Consider the following 13,984-nt stretch of genomic DNA (forward strand, 5'->3'; position numbering starts at 1 on the left):
GAACAGGGAGCTAGCTGCTACAATTTGAAACATTTCGGTAATTCAAATAAAAATTGGCCATATTTTATGTATCGATAAAAAAAACACTATAAAAATTCCCTATACGTTGATGAAAATCATTAAAAGTTTTTTTACTGGCCCTTTAATGGGAAAACAGTTAGAATTTTAAGCTCTTCGGTTTTTGGTTTTATCACGAATATACAAGTAAAATTGAAGAAAATTTTGCTAAAAATTTCTTCAATTTACTTGAAAATTTTTTTCAATTTCTTCACATTGAAGAAATTTTCCTCTCACCAGCCAATGCTGATGGTGCAATATAGAGGTAACCAGAGCCAATATTTTGCTGACAGGTTACGAAAATTAACTAACGTTCAAGTGGTTTTCACCACAAAAAAACTAGAATCATGTTTACCATCACTGAAGTCAGCATTTTCTAATGGCCTCAAGTCAAAAGTGGTTTATAAAGTGTCATGTAGTGGATGCACTTCCACCTTTGTCGGACAAACTGTTCGACATTTGACCACTAGAATTGAGGAACATAAGAAAGCAGACTCACCGGTAGGCCTCCACCTTCAGCAATGCCAACTTGAGGGAAATAGCGCAGATCTTAGCTGGGAAATTATAGATGAGTCAAACAACCAAACAAAATTGCTAACACTAGAGGCAACACATATCAGAAAGAGAAACCGTTCTTGAACACGCGCGATGAGTTTAGGAGCAGGGAGTTAACACTGAAAATTCAGTCCCAAAATATTTTTGGTTTTTTATTTAAAACGTACATGTCTAAATCGAAATTATGACTCCCAGACAACTTCCAGACAAATTGATTTAAAAAGGTTTAATTAAATTTAGAGGTTAAAAATTTTTTAATCTTAATAGTATTTAAGAGGTCAACTTTGATTGGCTAATTTTCTATTATGATGGTTAAAAACCAAATTTTATGTGATTTAATATAAATAACATTTGTAAATTGATGTTTTATCGTCATTTAGATTAGTTTATTATAAAAATTCTGACGATGCACATAGTTGCGAAAACGTTTGAAATTTACTTTTTAGCAAAAAAATATCTTTAGCTTCTTTTTCCTGTTATGTATCGTATGTAGTGTTTACACTTATATTTCGTTGTTCGACCTCTCTATAGCTTCTCAATCAATTTGTGCGCTATTTCCTCATGAGTATGCATTGCTGAAAAGGGAGGCCTACCGCTGAGTCTGCTTTATTATGCTCCTCAATTTTCGTTGTAAAATGCCGAACGGTTGACCAAAATAGTTGAAGTTATTTTCACGACAAGACACTTTATAAACCACCCTTGAATTGAAGTCTGTAAAAAGTTCTGATTTTAGCGATGCTAAACGCCTTTGTAGTTTTCCTGAGGTAAAAATTATTTGAACGTTGTCTAAACTTCGTAACTTGCGTTTAATTGTTTGGCTTTAGTTACCTCTAATATGAATAATCAATTTTAGGATCTTCAAAGTTTAGGGTGATTGAATTGAAGAACTCCTAATTTTGTACAGGGCCTATCCCCCATGATTACGCGCAGGACGTCTGCTGCCAACTTTGCTGTCCATTTTTTAGGTTGCTAATTTGTCGGTCGTTCCGCCCAATCAGTTTTCATTTTCCTCTATCTTGAGATTTTCCTAAAACTCTACATACAGGGCCGTGGAGAATCTTACGCCTGTATCGAATGAGGCAGGGCTCCTGTAGCTCAATATAGTCTCATCATATGTTACTTTTTGATAATCATTGCAGCTTACCATCTTATCTTGCAATAAGTTATTTTCAGTAGCAGGAACGGCAACTTCCCGCCTGGAAAACTTTACTCTAGATTGAGCTGTCGATTTGCAAAAAAAACGTTTGGCGACATCAAGAAAACGAACGGCATTTTAACTGTACTATCAATGTCATCTTCATGTGACATTGTTGGTACAATAAAGTTTAGTACATTAAACTTTAGTTAGGTAAGTTAGGTAAAAATCTATTTGTATAGTATGCTTCCCAATGTTCTCAACGCGGCTACAAAGTTTTTTCTGTTTTACATTAAGCTCAAGCTTTTCTTGTCATTCAGTGGCTTTAGCTCGAACCCCGCCGCTTTTTCCTCTTTCAATGCCATTTTAAACTTTTTCAGCCGTAAATTAGCAATAATGACAGATAGGTAAGCTCCCATTGCTACACCATCAATTGGAACACAACTTGAATCATTATACATGAAATATACTTTGCACAACGCAAAAAAAAAAAAAAAATTCATTGTAGATTTTTGAAGTCCACGAAGAGAATTCTGACTGTTGACGTAAATAGATACTATTGTTTCATCCGGACTTAGAGCACTGTTTTGAAATTCTCTGGGATCTCTAGTGATGTTTTCGATATTGGCGCAATCTATGCTATCAAAACTCTTTTACAAACATTTTATTATGGTTTTCATAGGAGCTGCCCAGAAGTATTGGAACTGGTCGCAAGGGTGTCTCAGCCTTGTTTTCCTTAGGTATACCGTACAGTTGGGTGATGTCGTTTCTTTTGTTAATTACAAGTAATTTGCTCTTGAACTTCTTCTCATTATTGAGTATACCCTCAACAGTTGTTGCAACTTCTTTCTAAACTTGAGCAGAAGACAACAAAGATTCTTTTTTCAAGTTTTTTTCTCGTTACGTAAAAACTAGTTCCCTAACTAGCCCCTTAACTGGTCCCTTAATTTAAGTGTAATGATTGGTTGCAACCAGCAACCAATTGTCTTTTTCGATTGTTCTCATTTTCTCAACCACTTTATCTCTTGTGGTTTGCTATACTTCACAGAAAAATTCAGCCGATTTGTTTTAGTTTTTATTGAGAAGAAAACTTCAGGATCAGCCTAAAAGGGCTTATCGATAAAGTTGTCTCTAATTGGATGCTTCGGACTCCTTGACAGCAAATCATGTACCCATGCCCGCAACTCTATACTACTATAATATAACTATAATACAACGTCCCTCAACTGATCAGTTTTTCTCACACCAAGACCTTTATTTTGTCTCTCGGACACTTTTTCTAATTTTTGCTAATAGTTTTCTGATTTTGTCTTGCCACATCAACAGTTTTTTCTTCTTCAATGGATTTCTACCCATCAATCGACAAAATTGTTGTCCTGTTTCAGCAAATTACTGTTGAGAAAGAGGCCAGGATTTGCTGCTAGAAAACGGTGGTTATATTTTAACAGCTTCTGCTAAGCGTGTCAGTGCTGTGAAACAGCAAGTAGCTGCTACAATATCAAAAATTTTGTCACTCAAAAATCAACTGGTCTTTTTCTACGTATCGATTGAATAATATTTTTCTAATGATTATTTTATATATTAAGAAACGCTGCATCCTGAGTTTTATTTGGTTTCTTTTTATTTCAAAAACCTATATGTCTAAATTGAGTTTGTGATTCAGAAACCTCCAAACTACTCGATTAAGAATTGTTTAATTAATTCAAATTATTGAACGTTATTTTATTCTACTTCATAAAACTTAGAAGTCAACGGTGGTTGGTTTTTTTAACATTGTAGTTTCATACCAAAATTTATGTAAATTTTTTAAATCAATATCTGTAAATTGATGTTAACGTTTGTCAAAAACTAATCGTCATAAAGATTTTTTTTGTGAAAATCTTGTCGATGCACATAATGGTAATACCGGAAAATTTAAATGAATCAGAACAACTGCATTTGACATGGGCTTATGTTGGATTGCAAGAAATTTCGTCTGCTTGCCATGAATAGATTGACTGAAAATATTTTTGACTTCACCTTTTTTTTTAATTTCTTTGAAGTTCGATGTGTTTCTAATCTTTTGTTGTCCGTTTTTTTCTGCCTGAAAAACTAAAACATTTAACTTTAGTTTTTAGCATTCAGTTTCAATAAAAAAGTTTCAAATCGTTTCGGTAAAATAAAAAATTCCAGCTGACTCGAAACGTTGGTCAAGTTTTCATTCTTGGTGGACAGCAAATTGTCATCGTTGAACTTTACGACCTAACGTTACATTCTGAAATTTTTTTACATTCAAATCTGTGAGTCAATTGAGCGACAATTATTGGTTCCAGTAATCATTTACTTTGCAGACTATACTTGTTATTGACTTTTTATCCAAACTGGCGAAAACTCTAGTATGAGTAGCTAATAGATTTTGCCTCCTCGATACAAAATACCTGACTGATTTAATTTCAACACTTCTACTAACCTGCTCACCACCTTCTAGCTATTTTTCTAAATCTTTCTAGGGAATCCACTCTGCACAGCACGTGGCCAAATATTGCACTGTATGGCCGAAATAAACAGATAAACTGAAAACAAATTTTACTGTGCCACAATAATGTTTAAGATTATGTTGATATTTGAAAGAAAATTTTCTCTTTGACTCCAAATTACCGCAGGACAATCAATATTTTTCAACGATACTGGAGGTATTTTTCGACCCTGCTGGAGGTATAATTAGAAATTGTGCTTGAACCAAACACCTGTTTCGACTATTTATTTCGGCCGAGCACTGACGAAGGCTCGATTTTAAAAGTCGAAGCATAAAGTGAGGAAAAAGATTGGGCAGCAACCTCGATTCGTGATCAATTTTGCCAGCTTGCATCAACATACAAACAGTTTCTAAACGGTTGCAGTCGACATAGTGCTTGAAAACAGTACTGAGGACGCTGCAACCTTGGACTGACCCATTGCAAATCAGCTCACTACCTCTCTAAATTCACGGGAGCGCTAGCAAGCAGAGGTTCAGCTACAGCCACAGTAGCGGGACAATTAGGTAAAAGTATGCAAAAACTTTGACTTGTATGCCCGGGTTGGAGTCCCACCGTTAAATATCGTTTTTTATATGGTATCACAACGATCGCCATTTTCCACCACTAATTCATGTATAAATCAGAGTTTTTTACATAGCTAAACCTGCGATATTTCAGAGCTATTTCAATAAATATTCCGTAGAAAATCAGCACAGAAGTAGCATACAGGTCTATAAATCTGAAAGTTGTGAGATCGATCCACAGTAGCTCACTCTTTTTACTCATTTTGATAAAATTTTAATAGCTGTTTTATCGCTGAAAGTTAGCCAAATTAGCGATAATCTATCGATAAAATTTGCTATTGTGACAATGAACATCGATAATTCATTGATGGCTATCTCTGTTCTTTTTAGTCGCTAATTTTCAATCTGAGCTCAACGCGGGTATCCTGATAAAATAAAGGTCGATTAAAAACGTTGATCATTTCTCCTAACTAAGCAGGGATGTCGTGCAAAAGGAAGAAAATCAAACTCAGCAAACCAAAAAAATCAAAAAACAAAATCTATTGTCTGATTTAGCACTCAAACGCTGATTCTTCAATGGACAAGGATTTGACTTCATAATATGTTTCAAAGTATGCAACCATTTGAAACTATTCTTGCTGTTTAGATTTTCAATCTATTAACTTGGTTTACTTTGTCTCGTTCAGTCTGATGAAAACTAGATTTAAATAGTTTGATTCGTGTAAGGAAAAAAACCACGATTAAATTTTGATATTCTGCACCAAAGGAAACATATCAAGTGGCAATTTGTTATTGAAGCTGAATATTGGTGATGAATATTATTGAAGTTATGATGTTATACTCGAGCGAAATGACGATAAGTTTTTGCCGATAAACTCTCTCGAGCGAAATGACGATAAGTTTTTGCCGATTAATTCTCTCGTTTAATTCAAACATTCCACTTCATTTTTTTGATTTACGGAGATTAGGCGCACATTTCGGCGCCCCTTGTGGGGCGCCAAAATTTGCGCCTAGTCTCTGTAAATCAAAAATATGCTAAAAATATGTTAAAATCGGCAAAAACTTATCGTCATTTCGGTCAAGTTTAACATCATAGTTTCAATAATATTCATCACCAATATTCAGCTTCAATAACAAATTGGCGCAAGCTAGCCACAAGATCCGGTCGGTAATGCCCTGAGACAAATTGCTCCTTTTTAGCGGTCAGCCTTAATTAGAATCGGAATTAGAACCAAAAAACAGTTAAAACAGGATATAACCCCCTTTTTTAGTATATTAATACATGGGCAGGTTGGGGACTCCAACCTACGTCAACTGTCGGTACGTTAGCTTAGGCCACTCGGCCAATTGTGCTTATTTTATATGCATTTATACTCTTGTTTTATATTTACGTTGCAACACCAAAGGAAACATATGAAGTGGCATATTTCGCTTCCATAAAAGCATTCTCAGAATAGTTAACAGGTGTCGACTCAAGAAGGAAAAATTTTAGCTGGATTATTTTGCTGCATTTTAAACGCGCGGCTCTTTTTCCTTTCCCCCCCCCCCCCCCACCCTCACGCCAGTTTCAACTTATTAGTGTAACGAGTGGTTTTACAAGGTTGAGTATGAAAACCAAATATGTTTGTCGTGGCCTTATTGGTCTGTATGTAAATTTTCATAACAATCGGACAATGTGGTCAACAAATTTACATGTAAAAATTTGCAGGTGGGGGGGGGGGGGGTAGGAAAAAGAGCCAAACGCGCTTATGAAAAAATGTAATTTTAATCGCCTTAATCAACTCTAATTGAGCAAGGTAAATTCCTGTAAAATCATGAAAATGATCACAAGTAAAATATGTTTTTACGTTTGAGCTCGCTCACGAAATTTAGAAAATTTGATGGCGTCAAACAAAAGTCAATTAAAATGTCTAAATTGTTCGCAATAAAAAAACCACCCCAAGCATGCACATTTTCTGTCTTTTTCCTCAAAACTCGGAACAATTATTGTCTGCACCTTTGTAACGGCTCAATAACTATGTAACGCCTGAAGAAGTTTGTCTACATCATTATAGAAGATTACAATAACGAGGATTCTGGGTTTGCATTGTGTGCAAAGTTTGTTCGGGCTAAATTTTAGTTTTTTTATTTCAACTTAGCTTTGAGTTTTTATGGCGCCGTTATTGTAATTCATTCATTTGTTCCCTTGAGTCGGTAAATTTTAGTTTTTGTACTTAAACTTAGCTTTGAGTTTTTATAGCGCCGTTATTGTAATTTATTCTTTTGTTTCTTTGAGTCGGTAAAATTTTATCATGATATCTGTACTCCCCGTTTCAGCATTTTAGAGCTGATTTCATTGGTTTACTTTTGCTTTCGCTTTTTTCAAAACATTTTCGGTACCTTATACATTTTATTTATCTTCTTTTTCAGGTCGCTACTCCAGCACTCACAGCTCTCATTAAAAAAATTTTGTCGTGCTGATTGTTTTCTCCCAAAATTGGTTTCAAATGCATTTTCATCAATTTTAGCGGTTTTCTGAACTTAAATTAGAAAAATCACAAATCTTATAAAACACAATTTTTAAAATTTTAAAAAGTTTTTAGCCTAAAGAACACAATTTTGCGTAAGAAGCACAGAAAGCGTAGAAATCTCCGAGCCAATTTCATATTTTTAAAAAGGAGACAAATATATGAACGCAGATCATTGGGAAAACTGAAATAAGTAGAACAGATTGAATTTGAATTTTAAAAAAAAATTTCCGTTTCTACTATTATTTCTGCTGTTCGTTTACCACAAAAGTGCGGTGGAATTAGTTTAAAAAGACATTATACGAGTTTGAAAAGTATGTAAGTTAACAAAAAAGTAAATTGAGAGTTTAAGTTTTGATAACTGTAATTTTGACATTTTTAATTTCCTTATGGTTTTGTTGAAAAAAAACTTTGCGGAAATTTTTTGACACTAGGACAACGTACCACTGCGAATCAGAATTGTGACCACGAGAAAACCACAATTAAACGTCTGTAGGCCGTCATTGAGGAACCTGAGGGGGGCTGCAAATAACACGATAAATCCAGAGTTCCTTTGAAGTCATTTAATTAGCGTGGTCGGAATAAAAAGATATGAGAGCAAAACCTTGCGGAATCCAGAACAGTTTGTGGAATCCACAAACAAACAAAAAGACATTTGTATAGTTAATATGAGCTGTTGCGGGTTCCGCAAATTGTAAGTGGAATCCGCAAATTGTAAGTGCAATCCGCATTTTGTTTGCGGATTCCGTTTAAATATATGCATATGCGTTTAGTATAGCGTTTAAAATGATATCTTTTATTTACTAGGTGATCACCAGAAAAATCAATCTCAATTACTACATTGATCAACTACCAAAATTACTTTCGACCCAACTTCCATCTCAAATCCTGTCACCTTCGATCTGAACTTCGATCTCAGTTCACTAGAGTCTGAATCTATTAGATCATCATTATTTTTGATTGATCGAATCTCAAATACTGACCAACATTTGAGATTTATGCAATCACAAACTTTGTCCTAATTCGGCGATATGCTGTGCGTTGTGTTTCCAAACACTCTCAACCTAATGACTGAAAACAATGAATTTATTTGTCGTTATACTTCCAAAATCAGTATTTGGGATTGAAGCAATCCAAAATACTGACCTAACATGGCAATATTCTGTGTGTTTTGTTTCCATGTTTTCTCAACCCATTGACTACAAATATTGAATTTATTTGGCGTTATGCTTTCAAAATCAGTACTTGTGATTGATGCAATCCCAAATACTGACCTAATTTGGCGATATATTGAGTGTTGAATTTCCAAACACTCTCAACCTAATGACTCCAAATAGTGAATTTATTCGGTTTTGTGTTTCTAAATTACTACAAGATGACATCCACTGACATCCACCGATTTGTCAGTGGAGTCCACTTACATTTTGGAACAAGTTTAAAGGTTTATCTATGGAATCCAGGAACATACAGACACAAATTTGTGCGCCTATCCACTGCACAGTCAGTTTGGTCTCGTAATGAAAGTTTTTGACCTAATTTGTGAAACATATATAGGCACGAAAATGAATTTGTCTCACATTTTTTGGACCTTTGCTTTTTTCACAGGAACTAAGCGAGACTTTTCATTCTACAGACATGGAAACTATTTGATGAAAAATTATTTAAAAAACAATATTCATAAACTGATTTTTAAGTTCTGTTATCAAGAATCTACTGTGAATGCGGGTGTGCTTTTTGCAAAGATTGACAGGTACCCAAAAAAGCTGTTACATAATCAAGTATCATACTAACAAAGACTTTTTAAATGGTGATTCGAGTTAATGTTTCAAATTTTACAAATGTTCTCCAAAGAAAAAAAGTTTTCGACTTTTTTCACAGGTATCAAAGTCAGTGATGTTTAAAGTTTTCAGCATGTAGCTTTTACTTTAGTCTTCATTTTAGGAAGTAACACTATAAAACGCATATTTCAAAAGGTCAGGTCAAAGTCTGTGTACCGATAGCTGTGGTTTCATTTTCATCTGCTATTTGTTCGGGAGAGGTCTAAAACTTAACCGAAATTTATAAAATGTAACTATCCTCTGACTCGAAATATTTGTGGACTCTTCCCTAATCTGAATACAATAAATAGCGATTTTCGATAAAAATTTTCACTAATTCTGCATTAAGGGAGATTTTTGCCGCAAACCGTTTGTTATTTTGTATATATCTTTTATATTTTAAAAATACATTTTTTCCCAAAGTTATAATTCCAAAAAATAAATCAAGTTTATAATCTAACTCGCATTTCAGAAAAGTGAAAACAAATCGGTTATAATGAATTTTTGTGGTCCAAAATGTTGTAAATATAATCGATTCCCATGTTACGTTCAGACAACAAAATCCAATTTTTCTCCCCAAAACAAAATGCATTATAATTCATTTCGAATCCATTACAGTGGATTTTATAATGAGTAGGAAATCACATCAAAAATTAAAATGGATTTTTTTCCACTTTATTTTTGTTTCGCGCGTCGTGCAAATTTTAGCGAGAGTTTCTGCATTTATCAAGTGAGTCTAAAGTCAATATGCAAAAAGATTCCGTTATGCTTTCCCCCCCCCCCCCCCCCCCAACGTTTGCCCCTTTCTCCCTTTCAATCCCCCTAACGTTTGCCACTTTGCTCCGTCCCCCCCCCCCACCTGAACATCCCCCACCTGAACATCCCCCACCTGAACACACCCCCCTCCCCCACCTGAAAATCCCCCACCTGAACATCCCCCCTGAACACCCCCCTCCCCCACCTGAACACCCCCCCGGCTGAACGCCCCGCCCCCTCCCCCACCTGAATCCCCTGAATCCAACACCCCCCATCAACACCCCCCCCCCCCCTGAAATTCTGTTTTGCCAATCAATTTTTTTTTAATATTAGAGAGAGAAGAAAGACTGGAAAACATAAGCAGAACACAATAATCACCATTTGGAATTCAAAGTATAAAAAAGAAAGTTTCGTTATTTGCTTCAGTTGAATAACACCAAAACTTTCAAAAAAAAATTCATTGAAAAATGTCCAAATTTTGAAAAAAGTATCGTTCACAGACAGGATCGCTCTTGAAATTTTTTTTTGCCATCTGCCATGTAATGTAAAAAAGTAGTAGAGGTGTTCCTACCAAACTCTGAAAGTACAAATGTTTCTTTTTTAGTGTGAAGTCATCCGCGAAATGATTAATTATATTTTCGACCAAGCTTCCCCAAGAAACACCACATATGCTGCGCCAACTGATGTCGAGATTGACGTACGGGTTATTCTCATGGCCGCTGGAGTTTCCACCACGTCGCTTCTATTGCAGGTGTGATTTAATGTGGATCAAAACCTAAATGGTCTTTTCCATTATAGCCTTGCTCCCCTCAGTAAATTAAAGACTCCCGAAATACAAAAAAACACTAAGCTATCCACCCCCCCCCCACACACACACACACACACCCACATTCGAATTCAATCTTCAATCTTAAAAAAAAACAATTTACACATTGTCAAAATGCAATGAAACTAGGCATAGTGAACAAAGTAACCATTGTGAACAATTTTGGGCTCTATTTCCTTTTCTCCCACCTGCAAAATTTTACAAGCTAAAGTTTGGTCACATTGTCAGATTCTTTCAAACATTTGCATGCGACAAACAAATAGTCTTGAAATAAAACTATTAGTGTATGAACAACGTTCCAAGAAGTTTGCCTATGAATTACTGGGGGTTATAATTGGAAACAGTCGAAAACTTTTAAAAGTAAAGTTATGTAACAAGGGAGTGAAAGTGGTCATTTTCAAACTCTTTTGCAGGTACCGGTCGTGTTGATTGGTCTGGGTCTGGAGGGTGACTTTTCTGCGAAGACGCTGATGGTGGTCCAGGCAGTGGCTGAGATGCTGAGACGGGCAGCTGCCACCTACCTCGCACTCTGCGGAGCTATCGGTTAGTATGAGAAATATTACCCAAATTAACAAGAGTAGCCATTACTCTGCTAGTAGATGAGAAAACTCGGGTCAGTTATCAATGTGAACACATTAACATTTAAAAATCGTGTGTGTGTGTGTGTGTGTGTGTGTGTGTGTGTGTGTGTGTGTTTGTGTGTAACCAAGAAGTTGAGTTCTGGTTTTTACAACTGAAAGTTCGCTTCGTTTTTTTCACTTATGTAGAAAAACAAATTCTAGATTTACCGAAGTAAAACGGGACGCGTCCCCGTAATAAGAGCAGAGTGTCCCTCCCCCTTTTGATGCCTCTCAGCTTGGACGCGTTAACACATACATAATACCTCCAGCCCATTCTGGCGGCGTTTGTGTCCCGCAAAATAATTCAATCTGAGGCCATCGATATTCCCAAAAGCTTACAGCGAGAAAATCTGTTTCGAGAATCCAGCGGTCCAGTAATGATAATTAGGAATAACAAAAGTGAGTTAGGACTGGAGTGTATAACTCATAGAGTAATTTCGGATAGGGTACACCGTCTGCTCGTCACGCTATCTTATTTTCGGCCGGATAGATTCGTGCAACTTCTTAGTCTAATACCGATCCTAATCTTACTCTTATACTATCTAGTCTCAGGTTGTTTAACTAGTCTCTGCTAGGCTCAATAGATCTAGGGTATACTGGTTTATTGCGGCTGCTGAAGTGCTCGGGAGAGTCCAACTAATTTCTAAGTTAAATTCAAATCTCTCTGGTGCTGAAATTACAAGTAACTTCAGCACTTACAAATAAGTGGGTTGTTAGTTAGATGGATCATGATTGGTTAATATTAAATACTTTACATTGGTAAAATATCTAATTTATCCAATCATAAAATGTAGTTTAGATCAGGTTCCACCCATCCGGGTTTTACAGAGTTTTTTAGAATAGTTCTTCTGCAATTCGAAGGATGGATGATGGACGTTGGTTTTTGGCGAACATCATAATTTTCTTCCGTTTCTTCTTTGTTAAAGAAGTTCCAGGAAGCTGGAGTTAGAGACATAAGACGTTGTGTCTTCTAGTGACAACGACTAAGTCTTCGCAACAAACTCAAATCTGATTTCAGAATGGTTGGCTATGTCAGGTTTTTCTGTTCTGCGTGGAGAACTTCTTTTGTGTCTGATCTAGTTTGGGAATGGCGTGGAGATTGTGCGTGGAGGGGATGCCTGGTTACTCGGATCTGTACGTATACTTGAACATCGAGGTGGTCATTGGTCTAGTTTAATGAAGTCCTTTTCTGCGAAGTCAAGTCGTACTCTAAATCCTTTGAGTTGTGATTGTGAGTGGCATATCGATTGTGGTTGGCCATTCTCTCTCGAGTGTAGTGGGGTCGTTTTGTCTTTAGATGTTCGTCCTTGGTGTTGTATTCTGATCTATGTATTGCATAATGTAATTTACATTTTATAAAACATTTATTAGTTTAATATTTTTTAATTATGATTTTAGTTAGTTGTTTTCACAAAAGCTTTTTGTTTTAGTTCGGTTATTTTGAAGAGTTACTCACACTTGAGTAGCTCTTATTAAAAATAGAGGTGTGGTCACAAAGCGTGGATGTAGCGCGGTGGGTTAGGCCGGCTATAGAGCATGCTCAGGACGTCCTTCCTGGTGGGTTAGGCCAGGAGTGGGAGTATGATTTCATGCGGTTTTTGTGAGGGGTCCTGTTATGGGTCCTAAATAACGCAGGTAGTCCAGAAAACAACTCAACTTGGAGCGAGCGCACTATGAAAAAAAGGTTCGTGCGTAATACGATTGATGATTAAAGTGGGTTTAAAATAAGGATGAGACCAAAATCTTGTCTACGTTGATTCCCTGAGTGTTAACTGGAGCTGCTTAGAAACTGTGTGTTTCCCCGTAAGTAAATAACGCAGGCAGTGCAGAAGACAACTGGACTTGGGACGGGCGCTCTCAATATGATTTGACTCATGCATAATACGGTTTAGAATTTCACAGTCGACGGCGGTTCTCGGGCGGCGGCTCTCGGGGCCTAGGTAGTTCATGGGGCAGTCACTCAACAAAACGGCCTTCCGTTTCTCACACACTTCGCAATTAAGGAACACGCTTCTGTAGTGCTTGCGAGGAGACTCGCGAAGTATCTAGACACGCTCAAATTGGTTGCAACCTCCTCTGTAGCCCAAAGCGTTCCTGAGCAAAGCGCGTAAAATGAGGGCAATTGTGTGCTCGACCAGAACACGATTACCCGTCTTGGTATACATTCTGGAGGTTAAATGGGAAAACTCCAGGTTGAACGTTGCCTGTTCTACCATAATTAAGTTAGTGCGGATAACCTCCTTTCCTTGGTCTTAGCTTTTTGAAAGCATAAAGTTTCACCTTAATTCTTAAAAAGCTCGATTGAAGCTGATGAAGCGTGTGTGTGTGTGTGTGTGTGTGTTTGTGTGTAACGAAGCAAATGATTTCTGGGTCTTACAATTGAGCGTTCGCTTCGTTTTTTTCACTTATGGAGAAAATTTTTTTTGATTTACCTAAGTGTGTGTGTGTCCCGCAAAATAATTCAATCTGAGGCCAACCTGGTTATCTCGATATTCGTAAATGTGTAAAGCGAGCAAATCTGTTTCGAGAATCCAGCGGTCCAATAATGACAAATTAGGGATAGTAGTAGGAATAGGACCAAAACGCCTGCTTACCTTGTTGTTCCTTGAGTTTTTTCTGGAGCTAGTGAGCTACGTGTAACAATGTAAGACTAGGGTTGAGCCCTTACTATTAGGATTCAATGGCTAAAAAG

This window comes from Symsagittifera roscoffensis, chromosome 4, assembly GCF_963678635.1.
Source record: "Symsagittifera roscoffensis chromosome 4, txSymRosc1.1, whole genome shotgun sequence".
Lineage (NCBI taxonomy): Eukaryota > Metazoa > Xenacoelomorpha > Acoela > Convolutidae > Symsagittifera > Symsagittifera roscoffensis.